The sequence below is a fragment of the Tauraco erythrolophus genome, chromosome 6 (assembly GCF_009769465.1).
Source record: "Tauraco erythrolophus isolate bTauEry1 chromosome 6, bTauEry1.pri, whole genome shotgun sequence".
Taxonomy (NCBI): domain Eukaryota; kingdom Metazoa; phylum Chordata; class Aves; order Musophagiformes; family Musophagidae; genus Tauraco; species Tauraco erythrolophus.
Window position 1 is genome coordinate 13,391,294 of NC_141470.1, and position 16,154 is coordinate 13,407,447.

The 16,154-nt window shown below is 36.5% G+C and overlaps 1 protein-coding gene across 9 annotated transcripts in view; it reads left to right on the forward strand.

Annotated features, from left to right (window-relative positions):
* The window catches only part of SOX6 (SRY-box transcription factor 6), a 381,585-nt gene that overhangs the window by 116,209 nt on the left and 249,222 nt on the right, over positions 1 to 16,154 (forward strand). Inside the window, exon 1 of one of the 9 annotated variants that reach the window (XM_086614167.1) lies at positions 1,816 to 1,979. The exons of the other annotated variants lie outside the window; for them this stretch is intronic. The gene's annotated coding sequence lies outside the window, so the exon portion shown is untranslated. Of the gene's footprint in view, positions 1 to 1,815; positions 1,980 to 16,154 lie in introns of those variants that run through there. 9 annotated transcript variants of the gene reach the window in all.

Genomic DNA, 16,154 nt, shown 5'->3' on the forward strand with positions numbered 1-16,154 from the left:
GTGGTCTAATACTGTAGAAATTAGAAAATCCGTATACAGTATTTAACAATTTTTCTGAAGTTGTGTGCTGTTACTTAAATTAGTAGCATTTTAAAAAATCTCGTTTGGCCTGTAGAATGGAATTCAATATGCCTAGGATATTGCTACAGTATCTGTCTGAGTGGAAGAGTTTACTGTCTCCAAATTTTAGCCTGTATCTATGAAATAGCTTGAAAGCTACGTGAAAGGGATTGTGGGGATACAAGAATGAAAATACAGATAAAACCTCAAAGTAACCCAAATTTGAAGGCTGAGCCTCTGTAGCAATTTAGTTCTATGTTGTAACCTTTCATGAGCCATACAGAGAGGAAGAAACCTTTTGATTTTGAGAATGATATTAAGATGTGGCCTAGGGCAAAGGAGAAAGAGAAGGGAAGAACAGGCAGTGAGGAAAGTGAAACGAAGCGGTGTTTGTCTGACAGGCTTCATTGTTTTGCGTGTGACTTTGGCCTACTCGAGCAGAGAGACAGCTGGTGGCCAATTTTTCTGAAGGGCGGCTCATCATGTTAGAGTAAATTAAAATCCTAGAATTTGCTGATGATAGAGCTATCAGGGCAACAAATGGTGGCATTTTGGAAGCTATGCTAAATATTCAGACATACAGAGAGACAAATAGCTTCTTGTGGCACGTTTTATATGAAGATTTTTAAGGAGAATGGGGAGAACACAAATAAGCTGCTTCACCTTAATAGGAACACCGGCATCTAGGAAATACATAAAGAGCAAGAAATCCAATGATGAAAAAATTATCACACAGGAAATGATATATGTGGAAAAAACAAGATTGTAATTAGTGGAGGAAAGTAAGAAACTGATTAGAGAAATGAAGTTTCCCAGATGTTTAAGGAAAAAATGAAAGTTAAATTAGATAAGCTCTTTTAACTGGTATTGGAGAAGAATGCTTGCTTCAGAATGGGAAAGCTGTACTTAAAATTAGAAAAGAGCTGGCAACTGAGTTTAGCTCAACTATTTTCCTGCACGAGTGACTCTTTGGAATGCTCTGCTGGGAACATCATCAGGAACAACTAGTGTAGTGCTGTTAGGGGGAAAGAAAAACCAAAACGAAACTCGCCGTCTGCTGATTTGGAATGATTAAGGTGATTGTATTACTTATGTGTGTACTAACCCACAAATTAGACAAATTGGTTGCATTTTGAAGTAGTATTTCAGGATTTATTGTTTTGTATGTATATGTAGTTGACATCAGAGCTTTAGCACTGTACTGTTTCAACTAACAGACTTTAATAACCATTTTAAAGTTTATTATAAGTATTAGCTTATTGTCAGTATACTAAATCATCAAATACTACCTGCAGCTGAAGAGAAAGTCTTGAGTCCCCCAGCTAATTTACAAGTCCTTGAGCTAATTTACAAGCCAGTGTAAATTAGCAGTCATTTAATTATTATGACTTAAATCAACTGTGATAAAAGTAATACTCTTAAATAAAAAAATGGAAACAAGGACGTCAAGCAGAGACTGTCTTTTTGTGCCCATTTCAGTGACTGGTTTCAAATTCAACAATATCAGAGTGTAACCTGTGAGTAGAGTCACTCTACGAGTCAGTTCAGCACGGCTCTACAACCTGCTTTTGTGACGGTTGTAGCTTCTCAGCTCTGTGTTCAAAAAAAAAAAAAGGGGGAGAAAAAAAAAAGAAAGATTTGGACATGTCTGGAATAGATTGATAAGAACATCATCTGATTTAGTGGAACTAGTTCGACGGAGGAGGGTTTTCATGTTAAGTAAAATCGTTGTACTTTCTTTGACGCAGACTCTGTAGCTCCCAGCCTCTTTAAAGGCTTAAGGTTGAGAAGTGATGAATTTCCAGAGGTCTCTGACTAACTAGACATACATCTGGAAACACAGGTGCAATTTAGAGGAGGCTGCTGAAGCAGTTTGCCTGCAGCAAGCAAGTCATTCTTGTCACTACATGGTTGGGACGGTAAGATGAGATAATGGATAGGGTGGAGCATAAATATCTATATGTTGCTTGGTTCTCTACTTTATAAAAACCTGGTGGTAGCCAGCAAGAAGCTTGTCTACAGAAACAGATGGCCGAAGCAAAGGTTGGGCCAGGTTATTTTTGTTCCTTGGACCACACCTTGTCTGTGATGACAGTACTGGAGAGAGAATGTGTTTCAGTTCATTAGGAGCTCAGTGAGGCTATATGGATAACACTGAAGTATTTTATAAGATTCAGTGTAAAGCTGCATAGTTCAAGGAAGCTCATGTCTTATTAGCTATGGCTAAGGTCAGTTATCCACACAATGAGGGGGAAACTCTTTCATAAACAAGTAGATAAATATGGTGCAGCTGGTGCTTAGCTGTGCTTCAGGCTGTTATATTACCAAAAGAGCTCATGAACAACTCTGGCTTTTACAGAGTCCTTACGGAGCATCAGCAGCTTAGAGCGATCGGATGTAAAATTACGAGGTTGTGTCATGAAAACAGGATAAATCCAGGGTGAACTCGTGACTTTGTGTATAGGTTTCTATCTCTAAAAGATATTAAAGGGAGATTATGGAAATATTAGAACTCTTCTTCTAGAAGAAAATAAATTGTTAAACGTTAGAACTGAAAAATAATTAAATCTACCTATTCTAAACACCTGGGTAAAACAGGCCTAGTGTCTTGTGGGTTTTGGTTTCAGTGCAAGCTGCTAAGTGTTCCGTGTTTTTCAAAACTGCCGGTTAGATACATAGGTGTTTAGCAGCACTTGACTCATAACGTAGAGACATTTCTTGTAAGCCTTCATTTTGCCTTTATGACTAGCATTTTTAGTGTCTTACAGAAAATAATTGTATTTTAAACAGCTGCAAAGAGAGAAGAGCTTGAAGAGTTAATTGAATCATGTGCTGTGAGAGGAAAACACTTTTTTCTTTCCTTTTTTTCCTCATCAGAAGTAGTTGTGTGTGTTCCTTATTACATCCAACCTACTCCGATAGGTTTTTTTAAAAAGACATAGTCATGAAACAGTGTATTTCTAGATGACATATTACTGCATATTACTGTATTTTCAGCTACTAAATCCTGGAGCCAATCAAACATGTGCTGTTTTTCACCATCTGAATACAGTTCTGTGGTAGTAGTGGATGATAGTACATAACATCCATAGAACTACAAAATGTAATCCCCGACTCTCTTTACTACACAGGCTTTGGTTTTATTTTTATAGCTGCTGGAGGAGAATCTATTGATATTTCTTCCAAAGGCAGTACAAATCAGTATTTGTGCAGTTATTAATTATTCTGGAGCCTTTAGACCAAATGTTTTAATTTTAGTAAAAAAACCCCACAAAACAAACAAACGAACGAGCGAAGCCCACAGCAAATTTGCTCTAAAACTGTATTCACCCAAGTTCGTGAGAGCCAAAGCACAGTAGATTGACTGTTGTCCCACAAATGGGTTTGTTTTACTAACCAGACTGATGAGATTGTGGTGTGCAGGTGTTCAGTGTAGGAGGCAAACAGTATTGTTCAGAACAGAGCGGAGATTTGTCAGGTGAAATAGGTCAAACCAACCAAACTCCATTGTGCTGGGCGAAGGCCAAAGCTGGACGCTTCAGCATAGGTGCTACTGCTACTCGGTGACATCCTTCTGGCCTTTCTACCTCTGGACTGGGATGGATAACGTAAACCATATACAACAGTGTGTCTGCTGTCTGGTAGTTTATGTGCATGTGCGAGTTTCCCGTCATTTTACAGTGGCAGAATCATCTGTTTAAACCTTCGTGAGAATTGCAGCCGGCAAATCCTAACTGCTTATGTTCAGTTTTTTTTTCGAAACAGACTTTTCATCATGACCATACTTGTTTAATTCCAATTTAAAGACATTTGTTCTACTTCCCTATTAACTTGGATTTAAAAAAAGTCATCTGTATAAGCATACGTCCCATTTTTTGCATGAAAAACATGAGCTAAATCACATATGTCTTTGTTCTTTCTTTACTGGGCTAAGCTTTTAGCATTTATTGAGGTAATATACATGGTTTTCTAGAGTTTATGTTGAATCTTTCTTGTCTGTGTTTTCTCAATAGACTGCTTTCTCTTTGAAAGAAACGTTTTTAGTATGTTGTTGATTATTCTTTCTTCTTTCTACTTTTCTCATCAGTTATAGTCCGTTTAATGCTATCATCACGTTACAGAGCACAGTTTTGAGGGAAAACAAAGTAGCTGCTAGTGACCCCATGACAACTGTGTGGTAAACCTGATTACTAATCTAGAGTGTTATTTAATGTAAAGGCCAAATAAAGCCCTGCAGGAGAGAAACATTATTAGGAAAGGAGCTACTAAGTTATAAGGAAGAGAATAATAAGTTCTCCTTGCTTGTCAGCATTCAGATCTAGGCATTGAGTGCATGCTTGCCTAGACTTCCTATTTCAAAGGCAGAACTAAGTTTTGGAATTGATGTCAAAGTCAAGCAAAAAAATTATCAGTAATAGCAGTTTTTTGTTTTGAGGAGGATCAGATTCTGCTTTGAGCTATACAGATATAGTTCTGAAGTTAGTGTATGGACTTCATTAGGGTTATTCTCTCCTGCACCCTACAGCTGTGACATGTAATCCAGAGTTACTGTGTCCTCTGTCTTCTGCTATCTGCTTTTAGCTGCTTGTTCCAAGCAAAGAAAGGAAAGAATGAGAAGTGACTACTTCATCTGCTAGTATCAATAACTTCTCTATTGTATGAGAAATTTCATTTTCTCATTTTCCTAAACCCAGTGTTTTCAGGGAATAAATTAGAAAGGAAGCTTGGTGCCAGCAAATAAATTATTGAGCCTTTTTCTGATTTTTTTTTTTTTGTGCTATCGCACTATTAGCCTTTAAGGATACAATCAAATGCCTTTGGTGGTAGATGATCATAGAAGTCACAGAAACAAAATCACATGCATACTTTCAACAGCATAGAAGCGTATGCAGGAAGAATGATTTACTTTACTTCACTTGTACTAGTGAAACACAATAATTCTGCAGCTCCAGCAGTGCAGCAACTGTTTTAGTTTAAAGAAAATGTATCTGTATATCTGAATACATCTTCATAAATGATTTAAACTGTACAAAAAGGGTTGACTGATACCAACCAAGTCTAGAGAGACTGAACAACACAGTAAGCAATTGAAAGAAAAAATAATATTTATTGTTATTAAAAAATATATCACTTTGTAAACCTGTACTGTGGTTTTTAGACCCAGACCAGGAAGTAATCCATGCTTTGGAAAAATCTACGAGCAAACACTGTGATTCTGCAATATGATATGCTATGCCAGTTATTGTAGTCCTCATGAGTAATGATTATCTTAGTGAATTCCTTACGTATTTTGTATACGTATGTCTACCTAAACAACATATAACTACACGCAGGTAATAGAACTTTTTTTATCTACATATTTACATATGTGTGTATGTAAGCATACACACAAATACATACATACAAGTCCATTTTGTCCATTATTTATAAGTATTTCTGTGTATGCAAATATATACATGTATTTGCATACATATGTATGTGAACATATGCATGCGCCTGTCCAGTGGTCATTTATGTACATGTGCATAGCAATGCCCTACGTAATTTTCACATTAATACCAGGCACAAAACTGCACGCTTCCTTATATATATTGTCCGTTGTACGCATTATTCTCCTTTCAGGGATGATGTTCTAGAATTTAGAGGAGTAATACACTATCAACAATAATATTGAGAATTAGTTGATAAAATCAGTAGTAGATTAGAATGTTTATGAATCTTCCAGGCTATTGTTAGCAGTTTTACTTACAAAATTCATGGGTCAGTTCTAGCATAGCAATGGACCTGTAACCATCTCAATGTTCTACCTTGCACTTTCAGGATTTCTAATATTGAGCAGATAGAGAATTGGACATTGTACATGTTTACTGATTACCTAAGCTATTTATAAAATTCCCTTTAGAGATCATAGTGATCCTATCAATGTTCTTTGCCAATTAGATTTTTTTTTTTTTTTTTTACAAGGGCTTGAAGTGAAAAGGCATAAGAAAATCAGTTTCCTCGCAATATCGGTAGTAGTACCATGCTCATAATCTGCATCTATCTCACCATGAAAGGCTGATGTCCCCTAATTTATGTGCTAGTCTGGAACATAATTCCTTTTCCCATTGTTTCTGTTTCCTTCTCCTGTGGAACACCATCTTTTAACATGATGTTATACTGTGAAAATTGAAAATGAGCCTAACCAAAATAGCTTTCAGGTTCTTAATTTGATTTTTCTTTCTTTTTTTTTTTTTTTTTGTAATGCCAGAAAATAGATTTCTCTTATTTTATAGCTTTTATCTATAAATGTTTCCTACAAGAGTAACCAAGTATTAATTCTGTTTTCTAGTATTAATCCTACTTTACTGATCAAACCTCTTTAGTTAGAAGGAGCATTTATCAGTTTTCTGTCAAATAAAAGATAGTGAAGTACACATACTTTACAGCTTGAACATATATAAAATGTTTTCTTACACATTTGAAGTCAGCGGGCAGGTGATCAACCCCAAAGTCACTTCTTTTTGTTTATATTCTGAGTGACCTTTTTGCTGAAATATATCTGTTCATACATTTTTCAAAAGTCTCATAGCAGATGGCCCTTAAATAACCTCTATCAGTCCATAATCACACAGAGAAATATAATTGAAAACGTAGAGAAATTGAATCCTTTGTTATGCAGTAATTTTTTATTAATGTTTAGAAGAACGTTTGTAGTTTGAAAATCATGTATTAAGAAGTGTTACAGCATGTTATATCACACTTCAGGTGTCGATGAGTATAAGATACAATATAGAAATATAGAATAAAGAATCTAGACATACACATTTCGTTCTCAGGAAATTTTATCTATATAGAAGAAAAAGATCTAAGAGCGTGGATAACTGGGTGAGGATCAAGCTGGCCATAGGTTACACTGTTTACATTATTATAGAAACCGATTTTGGGACAAACTACCAAACACTGTCTTTTTGATCTTACAGATTTCACTCTCATCAGCTAAGTAATTAAGCTGCAAGTTTACCTCATGGTATACATACTTACTTAATACCGTCTTATATACAAAGGCTAAGACCTAAACTATATTTTATTATGGAGCTCTAAGACAGAACTCTCCTTTTTTTCTGATCAGCATATTCTGCTCTTTTTTCCTTTTGATTCTTTTCTAGCTACTCTAAGAAAGCAATAAACTAAAGGGTATGGCTTATGGTTTTTTTTTTCTGTAGTTATTGCTGTTAAAAAATCCTTACCTTAATGCATAAATATTTTAATAACATTACCATTGATGGCTTTACTATATTTTGCTTATAAGATAATTTATTTTTTTTCACACAATTTAAGAAAGCACTGGTTCTCATTATATTGAGTTACAGAGTTTTTGTTTTCAATTTATGTTTCATGAAAGGTTACAGCATAAAGAACTCAGCAGACAAAAAGGCTTATTTACTCATAACATAGGTAAGGCATTTGATGTAGCTTTCATATACATTTCCAAGAATATGCTATAATCTTGCTCTGAATGAAGGGACCAGATAGTATCTGGCTTGAGGAATTGCTGGGGTTCATATGTGGTTGGTAAAGATTTGCTATTGGCCTGAGAGCATCAACCCATTTTATTGAACCACTGAACACTTGTAGGTTTGTGTTCAGTAGTGACCTGAGAATCGTGGACTAGTAACGACAAAAAAAGGTGCTTGTATTCCATTTCGTTTTCAAGAGCTTTATTCCAACCTAGTAACTTTTTGGAATCAGTTCCATATACTCACAGGAGTAGTCATTTACTTTTTCTACTAAATGATTGTAGACTCACTGGTAATGGTTTACCAGCTTTACTATTTTAGCTTGCAGATATTCTTTTTTCTTATAGTGTGGTACTATTTAATACCACTGACGTAGCTGAAGGCCCAAGTCTGTCTTTCTTGTCCATGGAGGGGTGTTACTTTAATTTTGAGAAATCTCATGAAGACTATTAAGCTCCATGCAAGCATCTGCACTTCGCTTATAAATCACATACATCAGATTACAAGGTCAAGCACATAATTTTCATAGTTTAAAAACAGTATTGGATCGAGGTTTTTAATACATTAGTTTGTTGCCTTATAAGCTTTTGATAGTGCCAATTTTTCTCTCTGGTCTGATAACAAACACGGTATAGTTATCTGACCTTTGTCATCCCATTGTTATAGTTTATAGGTTGTTAACCATTCTATGAGCTATGAAGTGTGGACTTGCCCCTGCTGCGTTCCCTGAAAGAAAGAGAAAAAGAAAAACAAGAAAGAAAGGAAAAAAGAAACCCCTTTCCACTAACCATTAAATTGTAGGGTGATCTAGAGATAAAAGCAGAATCTCTTTTTTGCTTTTCAAATATTTGCCTGGCCTTCAAAAGGTATTTGCCTTTTGTGTTTACATTGGATTTATTTTTTTGGCCTACATGCAGAAAGAGAATGATACATTAAAGAATAATGGACAATAGAGAGGAAAATGCTCTCAGCTTTCACATATAGGCTGTATTTTCTACTTTAAGTTAATTTTTTTAAATCTTGTCTACTTTTATTTAAATAGAAACTGCTGAGTATTGTAAAGGGTTGTAAATGTGAAAGTATCAGGTGAAGTACAGTATAAGAAGATTATCTACAGGTTGGCAGGCAGTAATGAGAGTTGGCAAAGTGCCATTTTCTACTACGAACCTTTGGGACCTCAAGTTATTCCTGTGTGTGGCAAAACAATGTAAGGCTTCAAAAGCCAGTGTTTTTTGTCATTTGCAGAATTGCTTTTTGCCGTTCCTGAAAGAGGCAGGTGAAGTTTGCATTTGTGAAGTTTGCATTTGTGAAGAAATCGTCACCAAGGCAAAAGGAAAAATACTTTAGTAGAAAGCTGAGGTCTGCGTCATATCATCTTCAGTTCTTTCTTTCTGGATGGCATTAGGGCTTCCTTGTAACCTGCATTGTCCCTCGTGGATTTGTTTTCATTGAAAGAGCAGTTTTTCAGCAAGTTTGTATAAAATATAATTTGATATAAAAACTCATATTCAAGGGAAACACCACTTTTGGACAATAACTTGTGGGTCTCTGGCTCAGGTCAGTCCCTTTGTCTTGTAACATACTACTACTGCATCATCAAAAGCTTGTGATTTTGCTATAGTGGAATCATGAGATGGAGATGTTTCTCAAGTCTACTTACTGTAATAATCAACATTTTTTGATGCCACTAACTTTGAAAAAAAACATGACCCAATGATTTAATTGAAGTATCTTGATTAACGTGCTTTAAAAGCATGTCCGTTTATATAAATGAAAATATGTTTCACCACATGTATGTCATAAAGCTCTTAGTATGTTACAGTTTGTGAAAATTACAGTCAGTTAATAATCTTTCAGTTCCCCACTGTGTGCTTTGTAGGATACTGAATGGGTGTTACGTGATTTATTTGCTGGATTTTGCAGGTTTTCTGTAGCGTGTCAGATGCCTTGCTGATTGCTTGGTGAAGCCTAGAGCATGAGCTCCCTCCTGCAATGTTTACTTTAAGTCAATCTACATTTGCTCAGAAGTATGACAGTCTTAAAATCAGATCATGTCCTCAAAACTTTCACTTTTTAGTGAGAGTATTGTTTTTAATTTAGATGCACGTTTGTGTGACAATCATAATTTACTTCATAGTTCTTAGAATTACAGGGAATGGATTGTTAATTAAACAAATGTATTATAATGTTGCTAGAGTGATAATAATACTGCACATAATTTATCTACTTCTCTGGGATTTTGGCGGGTGTGGGGGTGTGTGTGTTACTTACTTAGCATTTATTGACGCTGTCCATAATATAGTTAGAAGGATTCTCTCTCCTTTTGCCACTTTTGTTCTTATATTTCCTTGACCTCCTCATGTCTGGGTGTTCTTTCACTGATGGAGAGAACTAACAGGCTGTATTGATAAAGGTGAAGTGTTGTTTTCCACCTACAGATTTAAGAAGTGGGAATGCCCCATGAAGTTTTCAGTTCTCTATTAGTTATCTTTCTAGTGATTTTTATTTTCATGCTGTCTTTTAGGATTACAATGGAGCATTTCCGTTTAAATGTTTCCATCCATGTCCTACAGCGCAGACAGACTTGAAGATTATTTAGAAGGTGTAGAAATATCTGTTTTCAAAAAGTGTAAAATTCTGAAGGCGACTGATGACTAGAGATAAAAATTGTCAGATTCTCAAGATGGCAAGCCATTTCAGCAATCCAAAGATCTCTATGGCGTTCCACTGTACTTCCATATTGTATGTGATGTCAGGGTAGTATGGTTTAAACTGAACGAGTAAATTTCTGAGTGATTTCAAGAGCATCTGACACCTACTTGTATACCGATTGGATTTAATAGGCACAGAAATCAAAGTGAGTTTAGAAGAAGAGAAATTGTGAGTTGATGATTAAAGAATTGAGGCTCTTGTCTGATGCTAATAAAGGTTTCTAATATCATTCTTTTTGTAAGTACGTATTACTGAAATAATTTGTGTGCTTCTGTGCTTGTGTATACTATCTTGAATGAGGTATATGTTTATAATTTCTGACTTTCAGATTTAAATCTGTGCATACAGCAAGAGCTCAATGAGTTCTGGCAATAATATTTCTATAATGCGAAGATTCTGAAAACTTCCTTGCAAATGGAAGGAGTCATTCATCTAACAAAAGTGGTAGAGAAAGAAACTTGCCAGGGTTGCAAACAGTCATTTCTGCAAAGGTCACATAGAGTAAATTAGACCATATTCAAGATATTTTTGGGACATCTTGGGATTTTGAGAGAGGTAGTTAAGAAGGAGCTTTGAGGATGGGTGTTTTGAGATGTATACTTCAGATCTATCACTTTGTCATTGATTTATATCTCATGTGTAGTAAAAACATGCATATTGTGAATTATAGGCTTTAATTCCCTGTCTGGTTTCCACTGATACCATATATCAGGAGAGTGAAACTCAAAAAATGTTAATCTTCTCCAGATAATTATTGATGTATTATATCCCTTGATTTCTTTCTGTTCCACTTTCCCATTTTGTGTGTAATTATGTATGCAAAATAGGAGTACTAGCAATTTCTAGAATGAATATTGAACAAACATGTGTTTTATACTTTGTTTTATCTTAATTTACAACTTCTCCAAACTCTCTTCTTCACTTAAAATTTAGCTTTCTTGCCTTTCTTAAAAATCTATATTTATTTTTTGTGTTGGTTTATTTGGAAATACCAGAGCGTTGTGGGCAGTGTTTATGGAGCTATCCTATAAGGTGTTTCTTGTATGCAGAACGAAATGGTCATTTTCTTTGTCTTATGTTTTCCCTTGTTTTATATGTATTTGGTTGTAGTTGTATTTCTTTGTGGAAGGTGAATCACCAGTTTTCACAAGCAGGCTGGATTGGCACACTGCTGGGGCACCTCTGGGGAACCCTGTGGTTCTGCAGGGAGCAATATGGTCTGATAACATGTTTGTATCCTTATAGATCAAAACTTGGAATGTTTGAAATACCAAGTTTACTTTCGATCATTTTTATAACATTTCTGGCAAATATAGAGCAGATGCTCCCCAAATCTTCTCACAGTATATTACCATGCAGAACTAATTTCTGTGCAACCTTTCAGTTGGTTTCAGATCATAGCTTTCTGGTAGGTGCTGGGCAGATATTCAGTCTATCAGGCACGTTAATCTGTTTTTCACTGGTCTAAGCTTAACCTGGTCTCTTTGCTTGTTTCCAAAGTGCTGACTTCCTCACTTCTCCCTTCCCTCCCCACTCTCTGCCCCAAAAACCAATCCCTGGTAAAGCTACTTGGAAGAGCCTCAGGCATTTAACCCTGTTACTAACCCTTCAGAACGAGGATGAGTTAAGAGTGGGTCTGTAGCCTCAGCCCCTCTTTAAAAGGCTGGTTGGTGTCAAGGCTGTTGGAGCCGGTGGTGTCTGCAGCGTGGTTACTGTGGGAACCTGGGGGGAAATGTGGGCCCATTTCCATTGGTGATCCAGGAGGTCTGCCTAGTAAAGCTGCACATTAAAATATCTTGCATGAAATCCTGATTCTGCCGAAGTCACTTGGCACTTAGGCATTAATTTTATTCCAGCAAAGATTTCACCAGTATTTTTATTTTGCAGCTGTAGTGGGAGGATAAAACTCTGAACCAAGATGAATGTGACTTCACATTGTGAAATACGTTCTCTGCTAGTTTCATCCTTGCCTTCCTCCCATCTGAATAACTGTAAATGATGTTCTCTGTTAACAAGTGTGTACTTTGTCTAAATTGCATTTATTTTTCTTTTGACATACGTACCATTTTACTATTAATCATTCCTTTCTGCTCTTTACTGTACAAAGCCACTGTTGTGCTGATGGAACATATTTAATCTTTGATATTTTGTATTTTAGTTCTATTGTTGCTTTCTCATCTCTTTATCGAAAACCTTTCTTTATTGACTCTTAAATCACGAGTTAAGCCCTTATTGAAAACATGTTCTGTATGTACTTCTTGCTAGAGAAAAAAGTTCTTTTGAGATTACAGGCTAGGCTTATTCAAATACTTTACTATACAGTAAAAATTTGGAGGGCTCTTATATGTTATCTAAAGCTAGAAATATACCCAATTACTCAGCAGCACATCATAAAAGAGATGCATACGATGTTCATGTCTGTCAGTGCCTTAAGTCATCACTCTACAGCCTTTTTTAAATTCTCCTTTTATTGAAACCAAGAAACAAAACAAAGACCAAAAAAAAGCAAAACCAACATCAATTAGATGTCAACATGACATCAAACAGCATAATATATCATGAAAATAAATGTATGATCTGGTGACTCAATGATTTCTGTCCATATGGCATTTACAGAGAAGTAAAGAAAAGGCAAAAAGCTACACATATGTATGGATAAAAATATCCAATATAAAATTCACTGTAGTGACAGCACTAGAAAGCTTTCAGCTGAGATTACCTGGAAATAAATAACACGCAGAAGAGGAAGTGAGATTACAACAGTCTCACTCTTATATGTCTTTAGAGTTAGTGAGCACAGTGTGGATCATACATGTTTTTATAAAAATCACTTTAAGGATGGAGATATTCTACTTGCTGGTGATAGGTCCAGGTTTATAGATGGGCGTGTAGTGCAGCTGCATGCAGAGTGATGCAAAAGTGCAATTAAGAAAAAAAGAAATCTTTGGAAATAAATGTGACTATCTGTGAAATGATTAAAATGAATACTGACTCCAAGCCTATTTCTGTATTTGCTAAAAGCCATATGTAAAAGTGTCTTTGTGTAAGTGCTAAGCACATTAAAAACACAGAGAATCAGTTAAGCCTCTAAAACAATAATCTGGGAATTCCATTCATTATTATAGTAAAGGGCATCATAACTTTATGGTAAGCGGGGAAGGGTGGGAGAGAGGTGAGACTGTGGGGGTGGGAGCTAGAGAAAGAAAACTCAGAAAGATCCAGAATCAAACACGGCCTCTGTTGTTTGAATTTGTTGTTCATTTTCAATGGAGTGATAACTGCAACAGCTCAGCCTGAACTGTCTGGCTTAACACTTCCCTTTCTAGGGAACTTGGATGTGTTTCACAGCTTACATCTGGACAACAGGGTACAGGGAAAAAAGCCACAGGGATAGATCACATATTATCTTTGCATACTTAGGACTTGAGTCTGGTATGCACACAGAAAGAACCATATATACACGTAGATACATACAGTTACATATCTACACACGCACATGTTCATGTGTGTATAAATCCAGCTCCACACGGGATTTCTTCTCTTTTTGGTGGTAGGCTCAGTTCACATCTCCTGTCTCTGCAGAGATACAATAAGTTCCCTTCTGGAATTTTGTTCCTTTTCCCTACCCAAGTTGTCTTTTTATACAGTGATCTCTTTTTGTTAATCTTTTTACAAGCAAAGCTACAGGCCTCAAAGGAGGTGATAAGTAACCCATTGGACCTGGAAAATGGTACTTTCTGTCAGAGCAGGGGATAAGTAATAAACTCTTTATCTTATCTTTTAGATCAGCAATAACTTCAGTGAGACCACTTGGTCAATATTGTACATCTCACTGTATGGCCATGTCTCATAAAACTAGTAGTAACAAAATCCATACTTCCCAGTATATGCGACTGGCTATTACGGATGGTAGAAAAGAGCATAGCACAGAGCCTGAGGGGAGAAGCAGCTCCTGAGGGTAAAATAGCAGTACATTGAAACCTCAAAGGAAACTTAAGAAGGGATGCTGTGAGTGTGTGCATGTATGCATTTAAGTCTGAAGCCAGAAAACTATGAGGGCTATGTGGAACATTTCCTGGAGCGTATTACTAATAAACATGGCGGGATTGTCAGCCCTGCAGTGTCCATACCTTCCTTCTGGGCCCCTGCCAGTGCCCCTGCAATCATGGGATAGTGCATCCTAGCCAAAGGGTAGGAGCTTTTCGCTGTATCCTCCTGCGCATATTTTGCTGCTGTCCCAGCTCCATGTTCTCTCCTGCTGAGGACGGACTTTTCAGTATCCTTGTACAGTGCCCTCCAGTTGTTTGGATGTCACAGTGCAGAGGACTAGGGGAACTCCATTTTTGCTGTTCCATTTTGTCCTTATTGCTTCAGGCCGTCAAAGACTAGGAGCAGACACTAACTTAATGATTTGATTTATTCATACACTCATTTAATTTGGGTGAACTAACAGTAAACCACAAATTGTCATATCCCACAGTTTATTAAAATGACATACGTAGAATACAATTGCAAGCAACAACTAATTCTTTTGTTTCCCTGCTCTGTCATGCTTTCATTGTAAAATATTTCTTATTTTTTAACATTGGGCTCATCCCCTTCCCATACACAGAAAATCCCCTCTGCCACCAAAACAGTTTGTATGTTATGGGCCACATCCCAGACCCTTTACAGTCAGCTGGTGTCTCTTCATTTACTTCATTTGGACATAGGTCAGTCCTTCTCTGTATTCAGCACAACTGAAATGCAGCCTTTTCTGGAGCAGGTTGGCAGCAGTGATGCTATAGGCATCATTCCAGTGGAACGTATAGCAGCAGCACCGCAACCTGTAAGGACATACACGACTTGGAGGACAGACAGGACTTCAAACTTTAACACTTCCTTCCAAACTACTCCAAAATTTCCTTAGCATGCATGCATCTCTCTTGGAATCATAAAAGATTTAATTCTGTTGCTCCAGGCAGGACTTTTAAACCTAATACTTGTATAAGTAAACTGTCTCCTCTAGTTTTTCACATTTACTTACAATGGCACACTGGCAAGCTTCTTGGTTTTGTTCTGGATCTGTGAACCAGCCAGTTGCTAGAGTTGGGCTGGCAGGCTAATACGGACTGGGATAATGTCAGCAGCAAGCTGGGTTTTGGTTTTGACTGCTGCCTGAAAGGAAATTCCTAAAAATGTTTCTTTTATATATTTAATGCAAGTCACAGTAGTCAGCTTTTCCATGTTCGGTTATCAATGTGATATTTCTGCATTTCCCTCTGTTTCATATTTTTGTGCAATAAGATGAAGTATTGTGCTACTGACAATATTTATTTAAAAGCCTGGGTGGCGGTTTTGGTAAGAAACTGAGATTTTTTTTTTCAATTTAAGTTAGCATGAGACAAGAACACGGGTCCCTACTCTTTCAAGGAATTTAGAAAGTTGGCAGCAGTGTGGTTGTAGTAGTCTGCCACGGTTACCTTTTGACAGCTTAATTAGCATTATGCAAATATTTTCTGTGAATTTTTGAACAAGCTGTATTTGAGATGAAAAATCTTACAGCGTGGACAGGAAAACTTTGCACAAAGTGTAGCTTTAAAACCACTTTGACTACAAACTTCTAAAGCTAATTGTCTTTTTGTTTTCCTTCGTAAACATACACATTTCACATAAAATCTGTAATAAGAGAGAACTTGTGGCAAATACTGTGACCTTCAGTAAACTGTGGAAAGATACCTCTTCTAATCAAAGGCAAAAGCCATGATCTTCCTTGTTGTAACTGACTGTTGACACAAGAAAGGCCAGGCAGATTGACATCCATCTCTATAGAAACCATTAACCAGTGCTGGTTAAATCCAGAGCATTGAATCCATATGCATGCTTGCTTTTATTATTCCTGAC